Source organism: Gigantopelta aegis, chromosome 12 (genome assembly GCF_016097555.1).
Source record: "Gigantopelta aegis isolate Gae_Host chromosome 12, Gae_host_genome, whole genome shotgun sequence".
In the NCBI taxonomy this organism is placed as follows: Eukaryota; Metazoa; Mollusca; class Gastropoda; order Neomphalida; family Peltospiridae; genus Gigantopelta; species Gigantopelta aegis.
In genome coordinates, this window is record NC_054710.1 from 32,946,432 (window position 1) to 32,962,539 (window position 16,108).

The 16,108-nt window shown below is 36.2% G+C and overlaps 1 protein-coding gene across 2 annotated transcripts in view; it reads left to right on the forward strand.

Moving 5' to 3' along the window:
- The window catches only part of LOC121386556, a 42,357-nt gene that overhangs the window by 22,756 nt on the left and 3,493 nt on the right, over window positions 1–16,108 (forward strand). Inside the window, exons 2-3 of one of the 2 annotated variants that reach the window (XR_005959672.1) lie at window positions 2,771–2,873; window positions 5,063–5,681. The gene's annotated coding sequence lies outside the window, so the exon portion shown is untranslated. Of the gene's footprint in view, window positions 1–2,770; window positions 2,874–5,062; window positions 5,682–16,108 lie in introns of those variants that run through there. The other variant, XM_041517496.1, reaches the window with a different exon arrangement.

A 16,108-nucleotide genomic window follows, 5' to 3' on the forward strand; every position in this document is an offset into this window, starting at 1 on the left:
AAAATTTTCAATAATATGGCCTTGTAAATTGGTAACCGGAGAATATTCTTACAATTAAAATACCCAACTACAATTAAATTTGTACCCATGCTTAATGTTTTACCCGGTATGTTGTATGAACATAATAATTATAAAATATTAATATCATCTGTTTTAGTATGAATGGCCACCCCCAACACCTGAATTCCCGGATGTGTCTTAAAGGGAATTACCGAGTTTGCTGCATTGTAAGATGTTTTCGACTAATAAAATATCCAGGGGTGGAAACTGGTCCACCTCCATACCTGATGTATTCAGTCTAGACGGTAAACTAGTGTTGGCTTTAGTAGAAGGTAAACAACCCGTCCCCTATTGGTCTTAGTTCTTTTAGTCCCGGGGGTGGGTCCTGATTTTTCTTAGTCTGCATAGTAGAGTCTGGAGAGTTCGCAAACCGGCGTTTCCTCTTTTTAGGTATCACGTCAGTGAAACCGTCATCGAGCTGGTCCAGGCGGTGGAAGGTTACCACTTCGTCCTGCCAGAAACCTATCCCCTCCGATGGGGGGGGGGGGGGGGGGGGGGGGGGGGGGGAGGGGGCCCATTACGTTTGGTACCCAGCTTATTGGCTACCGGAGCACTATCAACTCCGTCCGACACACTACCGGAAACCACCGAAGGCTGCTTCGTGGCATTCCGATCCTCCGAGTTGTTTACAGTCTCTATCAATTGCCTACGTGTGTTTGCACCACTGTTTTGGCAAAAGGAATCGAAAACGTCCGTGCTAACAGAAGCAGACATTGCTATCCGCTGTTACATCGGTTTTTGCCGTTTCGATCCTCGACTCGACTCCTTTTGAGACGGTGGCCTTGAGCCGAGGGCTAATGTTGTTGTTCAAAACTGCATGTATTGATCCAGCCAAGGCCAATGACTGGCTAGGGCCGGACCCAAAAGTTATTACATATGTTTTGGTTGTCCCCCTCCATGGGTTCCTTGCAGCACCCTTTAAAGACTACCACCACCTCATCTGCACTGTCAGAGAAGGGCCTGATTTTCATTACCGGTCCCAGGGCGGCAAAGGGGGTATCACTCTGAGTCCGAATAAAAGTCGGACCGCTGGGCAGACGGGAATAAAAGAAAACAGTGTTTTTAAACGCCCTGGAAGTAGAAACTGTCTGTAACTCCGCTATAGTGTGTTGCAAAAATTGAAGCCCATAGGGGGTGGAATCCAAATTTCCAAAATAAACCCTCCTCAACCCTGCAATTTGTGGAATTTCTTGTTTAGGTTTTCTTTTAGTTAATTTAGTACGGTTGAGGATATGGGTAGGGGTGGGAGAAGCAGGTAAATCACTGAGAGCAGCAAATGAGTTGGTGGTTGGAATGGGACAAGTAACTCTAGTATCTAAACTATCGTCAGAAAACTCAGCTTGACTCTTGTCTTGTACTGTACTCTCAGGCCGAGCTGGGGGTGTTTTCCTCTTTCTCGTCTCTCCCAATGGTGGTTCCGGGGGTGGTGTTGGCGACCTAGGGGATGCCAGATCGACCGAGAGGGTCCGTGTGTCAGAAGATGGGGCGCTGACCTCGCATGCAACAATAACAGAAGACACTGATTGGTTATTAATTTTATTTATTTCGTCTAGCTTACCTATCTCATCTTCTTCACCCCCGGGGCAGTTGACAACTAAAACTTCTTCTGGGTGGTGTGTGTGTGGGGGGGGGGGGGGGGAGTAGTTTTAGAGTTACCTTCGGAGGTAGCATTTGAAATGTTACTCAGGTTAAAGGTGAGCTCCCTAACTAAACTCTCCTCGTCCGTCGCTAACAACTGCCCCTTCCCCCGGGACGATCGCTCTGTTACATACTTATCAATGTAAAGAGACAGACCGCCCTCAGGGAGTGGAGCTTTGCGCCTGGCACGTTTAGAAGGTGTTGACGACCTCGGGGCCACGCGTAAGTCCGCAGACGAATCCCAAGCGAGTTGTTCCGGCCTTACATTCGGTAGCTCCGACATGTCATTAGAAATGGACAACGACCGGCTTAACATTTCATTAGCTATCTCGCTGGCGATACTTTCAAGGTTACGTGACATCATGAAAAAGGCCGCGTCAACGGTTATATATACGACAATAAACACACGTGTGAGACATGGATCCAAATATCTGGCAATACTGAGACCCAGTTATAGCACGTGGTTAGAACGGTTAAAAATAGCCCCGGTAGCTATTTAACATGCATAAAAAGGCACAACAGACTTACAACTTTCGTTCTTCTTCAGCTTCAAGCTTGTAGTATTAAAGGGACTAATCGTACAAAACTGTCTTTTTATGCATTGCCAATAAAAACAAAAAACCTTTGTATTTTGTTGGGTGCCCAGGCATGTTGTCATTAGGAGTAATGGAAAGACTGATTCTTGGAAGTCTACATTTGATTTGTGTTTTGATCTTGGTAAAATCATTGGAATTGTGTGGTTCCTAACAAGCTTCTTTCTGTCAAGCCAGTCCTGGAAGAGTGGCAGTTACCAGTGACTCGCATTGTTTTTGGAATGTGTGTGTGTGTTTGTATGTGTGTGTTGTTTTTGAAGCTGGCAGTTCATGTCTGGTTGGTTAGGAGGAGGAGGTGTTATTAGTTTAGTAGAGTTTTGGCATATAGTAGGAAAATAGTTTTACTCTACACACGAAGGCCTAGCTACATGCAAAGTGGCATGTTAGTATCACATTTTGCACTATTATACCCTAACTCTACTACACTATATAGCAGTGAATATCTTCGCTGTGTTAATTTATAATGTTATAATTTTTAGTTTCAGAGCGTACGACTGTGTTAAGTGCAGGTGCTATATTAGGAATTGCGACCGCTATCTTACTGGCTATTCTTATACCCGTGGCTTGGATAATTTACAAGAGGTAATTGAATTATATGTATGTTGCTTTTTTGACTGTTTTTCTTGTTTGTTTTTTCTTTCTCTCTCTGATTTCCGAATGTACATACAAGCTTCGTATCAAAGTGAAAATATAATCATCAATAAACATCTCATAAATTGATTCAGGAACGGTTTTAAAGAGGAGGTGGGTTTCTCAAATTCTAAAAAAGGCAATAGTGTAACCATGATTTTATATTAGTGGCGATATCTATTTATCGCATTGTGACAAATGTAAAAGGTGGTGGTAAAAAAATAATATATAACTCGAGGGGGTAGGGGAGAAGGCAGTGCGAACTGTGCGAACCTAGAGACAGCCGTACGAAAATTTTAAACATTTGAAAAATGTCGCACCGGCATGCGACATGTCCGAAATACACACGACACCCCTACAACGTGTGCGAATCATCAACATACTGCCGTGCGACTCCCGCACGCCCTGTACGATTTGGTGGTCGCACGGAATTCGCGTAGAAAATCGTTCAAGTGAGAACGGGGTTTAAGGGAGATAACATCATAACGAAGTATTACCTCCCACTTAACGTCACCGTGTTTACTCGTTATTCATAGTCCGATTAATATGTCTTAATTTTTTCAAACAAATTACCGATAGAAAACACGTTTTATGGAAGATAAATTGCTACTGGTCCACAGTGTTTTCCGATGTCCAGTTTTGTTTACAGATCAAAGTAAAATTATTGGACAGTCGCCAACTGGCGAATGTAATTTTATTTTTTAGACGCCGGAGAATGTTTTTAGTCGCCATGGCGAGTATTTTACTCGCTTTGTAGAACACTGTTATTAGCTTTGCTATTATCGAGTGGAGTTTTGTGTTATGCAATGGTAACTTATCTTGATGTTGTTGATGTTGAATAGTTTGTGATATTTATGGTAATGTTGGAAACGCTTGGGTAGTAATTTGAGGAATACCTTTAAAAAATGTGTTTTCACTGCCTTCCTATATGAAGGGTTGAACCAGATGATATCTGTTCTTGTGTTCTTACTTTTGTTATTTTCGGATGAAATTCCGCAGTACACAGCTTGGATAAATTGAATAGTTTCCACATAGTTACTTGCTTTCAGAGATTTGTTGTCAGTGGACGCAGTTTGGGGCCCCTGCGCGTGCTGTAGCCTCACCGTGGTGCAGGGGTGTAACATTCTCTTTGAGAATGGCCAATACAGCACACAATTGAAATTTTGAGTAAAAGTCAATATCTATCTGTGATATTTGTATTTTTGCACAGTTCTTTACACTGTGTTTTTGTTTAACTCTTGAATTTTTATATTGATGTTGATCATCACTTTGTTTGCATTACCATAGTTTGACACCCAATGGCTGATGTATTTTTCGTGCTGGGGTGTCCTTAAACATTCATTCATTCATTCATTCAGTTTGGGGATAAAGGTGAAATTATATCGTTAGTGAATGATGCTTAAAGGTGGGGTCCAAATTCTGCAAGGATTTTTAAAAGACATTTCATCACATGGTCTGCATTGCTTTCTTTCTAAATTATGAGGACTACTATGCCGTCATCTCTGTAAAAACCTGTCTGAATGCTTAATGTATTGTGTGATCAATGAGTCTGCTTGTATAGCGCGATAGGAACCCATTGCTTTATTTGGAGTCCTAAAACTTTGTTTATTCAGTCTAGCATAACTTTTCTTACCTTTTCTTATCTGGCATTTTCCAGGGTTAATTAGCCAACATGTCGGTTTTGTGCTGAAGTAGTCTTTGTGGTCTTTTAGTGGTATTGTGTTTTGCTTCCTGCTATTTTTTTCTATTCTGGCATTTATATCAAGCTTTTGGGGGAATGTTTTGAAACTCAGAATATCTCCAAGAATAATCTATACTACCAGTATCGAAGAAAGTACTGCAACGCAGTAAATATCATTGTTTTCTTAAAATGATGTCTGAAAGTCAGTTAAAAAGGATCTCTTATCAATAATGAGAATATGTGGGATGCTTTTGCATATTAATTCTTGCGAAATATATGTCACTTATGAAATAATGTTCATTCGACGTTCGTTAAAGTCATACACTTGATAACTGATAAATAGTTTATTACCCTCTATTTGTTTTGGTTTGTTCAATAGTAATCTTTGCGAATTGTGTTATGCTATGTCATGTTGCATTAGGGATGAAGCATAGATGATATATACATATGTTTTTTACAGAAAAATAAAAAAGAAAGAAACTGAAGATGGGCAGAACACAGAAACAACATAAAAAAATAAAAAAATGTAGCCGACAACGCTGGCTTTGTCCTTAACTAGTGACCGACTATGGAGTACAAAATGGCACCATCTCCAGAAGTGCACAGTGTTTATCGTTTTGTTTAAAACTATATGGGTGAATATAAAAAATAGATCTTTTGTGTAACAAAAAGGTTGAAAGTTCATACAGGTTCAAATAGCACATCGGGCATGCCATAACATTATATATGATGAAAAACCACAGCAATTATGGAGATATACAAATTTAAGAAAATACAAAAAGGATAAAACATCCATCATCCATGAACTCCAGAATGTTTGTATTTCATTTCTGTTAGAAAGGTACTGTTTGTTTCAATACAAAAGCTATGTTTATGCCTTTAAAGTAAACAACATATGGATCAAAATTAAAAACAAACAACATCCGTGCAGTTCTGCTTAATTACATCTCATACAGATCTCCCATTCACACATCAAAGAAATTAACAACAATAGCATTCAATGTCTCCTGTCAGGCATATTATAACACGGACCAACATTACGTATGTGGTGCTACAAGCCTGACCTTCCGCAAACAAACACATATCTATGCCACAGGACATTAACACTATATTGAATATCATGGGGAATGAAATTTTACCTAGTAAAAATATTAGAACGATCAGAAACACGTTTATTATACAGCCACTAATATTGTATGCAGAAAAATATGTTTGATATGGAATTATAATCGTTAAAAATGTTCTGTTAGTCGATAACACCTTAAAAGTTGCAGCAAACTCAGGAATGTCTCTTTAATTAAATATTTGTTAAAATATTAACAAACTTGCAGTAACACATGCGCTTTGCACGTTAACAGACAATGAAACCAGAACGTACCTCACTTCTGAGCTGTTATCTCTACAAAATGCACTTATCAGTAAGATGAAAATATTCAAGAAACCATTTGTTCATTACATGTACGAGTAATTATGTTGTGGATAGTTAATGCCATGAGTAACATTCAGCTCCAAATATTATGAGTTTATACTTCAGTAATATTAAATAAGACTTCCGGTAGTTTGTTTTAATTTGTAATAACATCCTGATGTGCAATTTTGTTAATATTATACATAATATAGTGTGCTAATATTAATTACATTTGCTATTATTTGCATGAAAATATCATAATGCAATTTTAAAAACTTTTATAAATGTGTACTATAATGATGTTGAGTATGTTACACTCATGACATGACAATGTACGTTATTTATGAAATCATGAAAGAGAAATATGTTTCTTGGATGATGTCCCTTCATATCAAGCTATCGGACTTCAGTAAAATAGAGAAACACTTGAAAAAGCAGACATCACAATAGGCAAGAATACCCAAACAAAGGATGAATATGCAGCAATGTATACACAAACATTATAAGCACATTGCTTTGAAGGTATTATCAAAACAATCATTTTTTTCTTTAATGAATGAATGAATGAATGTTTAACGACACCCCAGCACGAAAAATACATCGGCTATTGAGTGTCAAACTATGGTAATGCAAATAAATAAAGTGATGATCAACATCAATATAAAAATTCAAAAACAGTGTAAAGAACTGTGCAAAAACACAAATATCACAGAATTTTACGGATACTGTATATTACTCAAAACTTCAATTTTGTGCTGTATTGGCCATTCTCAAAGAGAATATTACACCCCTGCACCACGGTGAGGTTACAGCACACGCAGGGTTTTTTTTCTTTAAATGACATAAACTCTCAAGATAGATTTTTGTACCGCGTTCCGTGAGAGAAGGAGGCAACTTTTTTACAACCTGATTGTCAATCTTCCAATTTCAATATATCCATTTATCTTGTAACAGGTGTGAACAGACAGAAGTTGTCACAAAAACACCAGTACTCAAATAAATAATTGTGTTGTGCCTTATTTCGACACAACAATCATCAGAAAATACATTTTCAGTTGCTGTCATCCCTGACCATTTTTAGCAAAATAATGTTTCACTGTTTTTGTAATGTATGCATTGCATCATAGTATTTTGTTACACAATTTAAATCTACAGATGAGACATTAAACAAAAACCCCATTAGAAACCGAAATTGATCAGTATTATTTAGTCAACAATGTGAAATGAGCCATTTTTTAATTATTTTTTTCACCCATATAATTTTTTGTCATTATTATTTTTTAATTCCTTTCTTGAAATAAAATTGTGGCTCACATTAGACTAAAATTCCCGTACCAAAGTATTTCACAAATTTTACATTTAGTTGTGAAAACAAACTATAGTTCATTTATATAGTTCACTTATGAATTAGCATTAAACTGTATAATTAATAATGTTAAAACTCATATAAAACACTAGTTCTAAACTCATAACATTTTAACAAAAAAGCAACAAAAAAAAAAAAAAAAAATAATAATAATAATTAAAAAAAAAATAATAATAATAAAACAAAACAACAAAAACCTGTCTAAATTATATTTTAAAAGTTGCTTAAAAATTATCACCTATTTAGATTAAATCTCATTTTTAATACGGGGTGAAGGCAAAATGCTCAAACAGCGAAGGTAGGCGGTTTACCTGAATTGTAACAATATGGTAGATTTGCACGTGTAAATGCTTTAACTTGGCTGTTCCATGAATTGTTTTCGTCCGTATATTTAAAAGCAAAAGCGTTTACCTTGGTGGACTTTAAAGGGACCATCCTTATTTTGGTTCCATTATAACATGTTTTCTACTGACAGAGCATATTATTAGTTTCTGTATACACAAGGCGCTAGATGTCCTAATGGCTGTAATAGCCCAAACCGGATTTTGCCGTACAATACGTTCGTACGTACAAAGACATATATATTACAAAGCAAAATGAAAAATATAGATGGTACTGGCATTAGGAAACATACACTGATATTATAAACAAGAACGTGTAATTTTAGTTACCAAAACGATTCTGTTAGTCAGAAACATCTTATAAAGACAGTAAACTGAGGACAGTTCCTCTAATTGTAGTAGGTTAAGAGTTGCTTTATTTATTTACACTTACAATTTGTTTTGAAAAAAACAATATACAAAAAATAAATTAAATTGTGTGAGTTGGTATGGGTCTAAAACTTAACTGTATGTTTTAATAGCGTTCATTATAAATGTAATTATCAGGCAAATCCATGTTCTTCCAAATATCAGTCTTTGACTCCCCGACTAGCTCCAATATTTTACCATCCATTGTTTCTTTAATCAGTCCTTTCAAGGGACATTCCTGAGTTTGCTGCACCTTTTAAGGTGTTATCGACTAACAGATAATTTTTAATCGTAGAACTATTTTATTAGTCGGAAACATCTTACAATGCAGCAAACTCGGGAATGTCCCTTTAACTAAACACTGTTGGTATAGTCTGTGTAGATATTTTAATAAACAAGATTAGACTACATTTTTCTTGGTTTTGTATTATGTATATGGTGTACGTGTCTTATTGTTTCAATTTGTGGGCTTACAAAGGGTTCATTTCGTTGTTTGTTTTTTTTCTAATTTTTCTCAATCCATCCTACTTGACGTAAATTAAGTGCAAACAAAGTTAACAAAATTGCTATATTAGTGTGACCAGAAAGGGGATACTGTTCAAGACATGGTATCGGAGGAATGGACTGTACGGTATCTACCTCATGGATAAACATTGCAACAAGCACAACTAAAGCTTTAAGTAAAGCCCCTGTCACACTGTCAAGGATCAGGACGCCGGGTTAGCCACGGATACGATTCAGCATCATTCGTGACAATCCGTTGTGGTCCGTACTAAAATGTACAGATCCGTAGCGCTCCTCGTTGTCAACTAACGCCTATCCTTAATAATCCTTGGTTTATTTGTCACAAACGTAGTTAAACCGTGGTGCATCCGTAGGGGACCGCGAATAGACACTATCCGGGACCATCCGTGAGATTTTTATCCGTCGTGGATCCGGCCAGACGATCCCTAATAGTGTGACCGGGGCTTTACAGTAATTTATACGAAATGTAGAAAATGGAGTATTTTACCTTTCATTGTTTCTTTAACTCACTAGTGTTGGTATATTTTATATAGATATTTGAAACAGTTTTAAAAATTATATATAACAATGGTTACATTCCACTGTTTGATATATATTCTGCATGAGCACAAACAAATGAACAATATCATTACGTATATTAGTTCTCCTAATGTATATATCTTGATTGTTCATGGTTACATATTCTTTAGACAGGAATTTAAATGGTTTACATGTCTATTGTTACACGTTGATGGCTTATCAACTGTTTCTTAATGTATATAGTTAGATGTTTCATGGTTACATGTGTTCATTAGACAGAATTTAGATGATTTGCGTTTTTTATTGTTACAATGTGTGGGCTTAGTCCAGGTGCCAAAGGTTCATTTTATTATATGTTTTGTCATTTCTTCCTACTTGACGTAAATGGTTTTATGAATTTTTTGCATATCCCATCAAGTGCAGAAATTTAACAAACGTGCTATGTTAGTGTTACCAGGAAGAGATTAATCGTAAATTGGTATCGAAATGGACTGAACATTGCCTACTCCGTGAACAAACATTGACTCATGCAAATAACTAATGCTTTTAGTATCAGTACTGCACTAGAAGAAATGGTGAACAATTTACATTTAAAAATATTTTGGTGTAACCTTGCTTAACGAAAAGAGGAAAACATTGTTATATATTGAATTGCCGAAGGGATGCAAACGCCAGATATCATGAAGAGCTACCCGTAGACAATAAGAAGCAAAAAAGACAAAAATATCCGGCAAATCCAGGTCTACACACACACACACACACACACACACACACACAGACACACACACATTTAAAATAATAATAATAAAAATCAGCATTTGACTCCCAGACTAAGTCCAGTATTTTACCTTTCATTGTTTTTTTAACTAAATAGTGTTTGTACCTTTTATGTAGACATGTAATAAACAAGACTAGATTAGATTAAAATTGTTTACGATTATTGTTGTTACACATTGTGAGAGTGAGATTTTCTAAATGTTCATGATTTGAACTTACAAAAAAAGAGAAAAAAACAACAAATAAAAAAACCACACACACTAAATAGACATTTAACACTGAAAACGTTCAAACTACCTTTCTCTAGTGTTTTGAATTTCTATTTCTGTCCCAGAACAACGATTCCCAGGGGAAGTTTTCACAAACCAGTGAGATATATTTTCGTAATTTTGAACTTATGATTTTTTATTGAATTAAACAAAAGTATGTCCAGATGTCAAAAAACATTCCCTATAGTTTTGATTGGGTTATTCTGAACCTTGGTATATGGATCCTCTGGGTAAGTCTCCACAAACTAATATGTTAAATTATTAATTAATTTATTTATTAAATTGTAATTACAAAGTGGAAAGTCAACCTTTACCTTGAATTTTGATCGGATAGTTGTGGGTGTGGGGTGGACGGGGGGGGGGGGGGGGTGAGTAGTTCAGAAGAGAATGTTCTTTAGTTTCTATAATGCTATCCGGATTTTTTTCGGAGGGGGGGGGGAGGGGAAACTACCTCCCTTGCCCCCCTCCCCGCCAGCTACGGCCCTGTTAAAGCGAATCCGGGGCCCCATATCTCCCTCCTGCATCATGTTAACACCCTTTATCCTCGTTTAATAATGAAAAAAAACCCGTAAGCCTACCGGTGCTATAATAACATGAAATGAGTTCAAATAAATGATGTGCATGCTCACCAACTTCTTACTAACAATAATGTTTGCCTTGTTCACTTTAGTAACAAAGAATAAAAAGACCTTTTATAGCAAGAATTAGTCTTATTTCAGGAGGCAAACTATTGTGTTTTTAAAGTAATATTTACGATACGGTGGGTTACCTATCCCTGCCTACGGACCTGTGGTGGCAGTAAAACATTATTTTATGTTACCAAAATATGTGTGTCCTTTTACATGTGTTAGGCCTAGCTCTGTTTATTTCTATTGTGTAGATTCCTATATTTGTGACAAATGAAAACCCGCCACAAACATGTAACACAGAGACAAAGACATTCTCCTGTTATAAAAATACAGGTCTAATTGGTAGTAACATGCGACACTGATAATTATTTTTACTATTATCTATTCCCACTAAGTTAAAGGGACATTCCTGAGTTTGCTGCAATTTTTAAAGGGACATTCCTGAGTTTGCTGCAATGTAAAACGTTTCCGACTAATAAATTAGTTCTACGATTAAATATCAATGTTTATATATTCAATGTGTTTCTGGTCGTTTTAATATTTGTAAGAAGCCCAAACTGGACTTTATCTTCAAATAATTTCATACGTACGAAAAATATATTTTAGGAAATAAAATGAAATTTAACTTAGTACAAACATTAGAACGATCAGAAACACGTTTAATATACAGCCACTATTATTTTATGCAGAAAAATATATTTGATATGCAATTACAATCGTTAAAAGGTCTCTGTTAGTCGATAACATCTTTAAACTTGAAGCAAACTCAGGAATGTCCCTTTAAAGAGACATTCCTGAGTTTGCTGCAATTGTTAAAGATGTTATCGACTAATAAAATGTTTCTACGAATAAATTTACATATAAAATGTATTGTCTTGTTTAGAATATTAATGGTTGTATATTAAACGTATTTCTGAACGTTCTAATATTTGTACTAGGTTAATTTTCATTTTGTTTCCTAAAAATATATACAGACACTGGTATTCTAAACAAAACAATATATTTAATATATAAGTTTAATCGTAGAAGTATTTTATTGGTCGGAAACATCTTACAATGCAGCAAACTCAGGAATGTCCCTTCAAGATGTTATCGACTAACAGAGACTTTTTAACGAATATAATTACATATCAGATATATTTTTCTGCATAAAATATTAGTGGCTGTATATTAAATGTGTTTCTGATAGTTCTAATATTTGTACTAGGTTAAATTTCATTTTCTTTCCTAAAATACTGGGCTCGAACTTAAGAATTTATCACCCACGGCAATTCAAAAAACCGACGGCAATTTTGAGTATGCCGACGGCAATTGTTTTTAATTGACTTTTGCAGCAAATAGACTTATCTGGAAGGTTATTTTTCTGTATGTACATGTAATCAAATTTGTTCAGTGTATGTTAATAAACTTCAATAAACAAGAATTTATTATAAATGGAATCATGGACTATTAGTATAAGCTAACATTTAACGGAATCTGATGTTTCTGAGACGAAGTTGCTCATGTTTTCGGTGAATATAACATGGAAATTGTTTTATGGATGCCATTAAATTTTATATAGTGTTCTGGCTGGGTGAAAATTAAAGGATGGTCGCGCAGCCCCCACCCCATCCCACCATTTACAATTTTTTTTACTGAAAAGTTGTTACGATGTACAAGCTGCCTTATCTTTTCAGTTAAAACGGAGTGTCGGTCTGACATCACGGGTATTCGTTTTGCTAAACCGATCAAAGTTTTAATATTATTATTTTAATAAAGATTTTAAGATATCTGAAAAATAATAAAGATTTAGTTTTTTAAGCGATCCCCTACCTTGGGATAACATTTTTCTGTTCTTTTTATTTCCATCTTCATCGAGTGAATCGATCGCATTGATATTGCCAGCGGATAAAAAATAGTTTCGTTTTTGTAAAGGCAGTGTATATATTATTTGGCACCCAAGATAAATGGTTTTAATAATGAACACTACCACTTCCGTTTTCATAAGCGGTGATACCCCCCCCCCCCAAAAAAAAAAAAAAAAAAAAAAAATAATAATAATAAATAAATAAATAAATATAATAGTAATAATAATAATAATAATAATAATAATAATAATAATAAACGTTTCTAATATTTTATAAGGAATTGCTGAGTAAACAAATGGCAGTAAGTAAAAATCATCAGTTACGACCAATTAAATATGCAACTGAGGTTAAAATATCAGACACGAATTAGTCGACACAAAAGACATAATGGCCGTTCTGCTCACGTGAAAAATTTAGCTCCCACATAAGTGGATTTTTAGTCAGTTGGAGATTGCCGAAACAGTAAAAATAAAATGTTTTCATTGCTAAAATAAAATATAACTTTTATTGTGGGTATCAAACATACAAATGGATACTGGTATGGAACAAAACAGACAAGGCTGTTAAAAAAAATAGTGTTAAATTACGTTACGGTAACTGCCGTAAGCTACTGACGTTTTTCGTCAGTTGCGCTTACGTACACAATGCGGCTTGTTTCCTTTGATGTCCAGTGTGCAGACTGATCGATGTTTTTCAGTCTGATAAAAAAAAAATGTGCATCGGAGCTGGGTGCTGTAACTTATAACAGAATGCCGAAAAATAAAGAGTGGCGCAGAAACAACAAATTGGGCTGCCAAACGTGAAAAAAGGGGCGGCATAACACGAAAGCGACGAGGCAAAATGCAGTGAGAACGTATATTATACAACAACACATGGTATGCGCATGACTAAATATAGTTCCATCGCCCATTAACTCCAACCAGCACCCAAACATCCCTGTTAAATACTGGCAGATAATATTCATATCATACCTGTCAACTGTCACGCATTTGGCGAGTCTCACACATTTATAAGAAAGATCACGCTCTCACGCAACGCTACTACAATCTCACGTTTTTAAAAATTATAACTATTTTATAATAGTGGTTTGTATTTTGGAGCTGAATGGAATTATGTGCAGGGTCTCTGTATTAGTTACCTACCACAGCATATGAAGCCTGCCCTCCGTTCTGTAACAACAATAACTACCGATGACCGACTTATATGGTTTAACCTGCTCTCTCTCGATTTTTAGATATCTTCATTTTGGACTTCAACAAACAAACAAAAGTCCCGTTTTACCCAGGGTGATTTGCCCCTTGGATCCCTTGATCAGGGCTTGGGACCTGGACCTGTCCAAGAGCCTGCAGTCCCTGGCCACTGATTTTTTAATTTTCTCACGCCTAAGAATTGCCAGAGGTTGACAGCTCTGTCATACACGTTTATACATTTTGCCGACGGCAGTAATTTTTATCCGACGGCACAAAAGTGCCATCGGTGACGCCACCAACCGACGGCAGTTTATATGTCACACTCAAAATTGCCGTCGGTCCATATTGAAGTCTGGACACAATCAATGCCTCGAAGATCATGAGCAGCGTTTTCCTATCTGCGCCCCATGACGTGCCCGACAATACCCGTAACAAATTTAAATAAAAAACACAATTACCGGACACTTCGGTTATGTGTTCACCAAAACTAAAGGCATGGTCAAAGATAGCACCTAGACACTTGACTGATTGCACCTGTTTAATCGCAACATCTTTAAATTTTAATTCTAGATTACCTGCTGATTTAAAATGTCTACGTTTTTTAAATACTATACAGTTAGTTTTTGCTTTGGAAATGGTAACGCCCCAGGCTGCTGACCATCTATGCAGATTATTTAAATCACACTGGAGATCACTTTAACATCATAATGTTTTTTACCAATTCTCCAGAATGCAGTGTTATCGGCAAATAAGCCGACACTAAGCCAAATCATTGATAAAAATACTGAAAAGTGTAGGCGCTATCACTGAGTCTTGGGGAATACTATTTTCCAAATTCAAAATGGGGGAGAAAAAAACATTTACATTTACGGCAAATGTTCTATCTTCCAAACATTTTGCAATAAAAGTGAACATTGCCCGTTTGCTACGATGGCTACCGGGTAAATAACAAATGCGCAAACCTCAATTTCGTTTGTCGTCTGCTAACAATAACATCGCGAACGGCGAACCATGGCATTTTAGTATTGGTGAGGATCCGCGTTTTGGTACGAACTTGAGGATATTTCTTAAAAAGGAAAAGATAACTCAGGAGAAATTGGCTGAGTCGAAAACATCCGTTCGATCACCAACAAAAATATGTTAAATCCGTGGGCATTCACCATCGCAAACTGCTTCAGTTATTGGAAATGCTGCGAGTTTTCGTAAATGGTAGTAAATAACGGCGATCGTGCTTGATTTATTATATGTACACGACTTACGTGCAGCGTCAGTTGTAACTGGAGGCGCTCTTATATTTACGTCCAACTTTACACGTAACTTACGTTTTCATGGTTTCGTGAATAGCTCTTCAGTCGTAGATTTACGTTTACGTGCAAAACGTAGCTTACGACGTTTAGTGAAATTGCGTCCTGGACCCATATTCACAAAACATCGTAAGCCTGTAGATCGATGGCCTAACCACGACGCCACCGAGACCGGTCTATTTATTGAAATCCAGTGTAGCATTTAATTTGCACTCACCAAGAACATGCACTCCCCAGTCATTATTATACGTATAATTTGCACTCCCCCAGTTACTATTATACGTATAATACGCACTCCCCTTGAATTATTTGCACTCTCCTAGTTATAATTATACATAAAATATGCACTCTTCACTACTATGCTTGGATACTGAATACATTAATCGTCTCTTATAAAAACTTTGGGTTGATAATAATTTAAGTGCTATTCAATGAACACAATCCACGTTCATCATTAGTCCCATAGCGGTCGAACCGGACTGGACTATAGGTTTCATTTCCGTCCTTCTGTCTGCCCGTCTGTCCCACGTATAGTCTTCCGGATGTTTTTGATCTATTGTCTGAAATGTTTTACTATAACTTTTCATATACCATTACATATCAAGTTTTGACTTTCATGAAGATTTACCATTTTGACCGAATTATGACCCTTGAATTTAGGGAATACGGAAATGCCTCATGATATTGAGATGAAATTTTGCGTATAGCTTATAGTGTACCATTACAGATCAAGTTTGATTTTCATGCCAGTTTACCTATTTTTGACAGACATATGGCCCTTGAATTTAGGAATTTAGGAGATACGACAATTAATTTTCCAGACTTTGGTTTTGTAATGTATGAAGATATTGAGCTGCAATGTTGTATATAGATAATAATATATGAGTGGCCGTTAGATACCATATATCTCACAACGAGTTGTT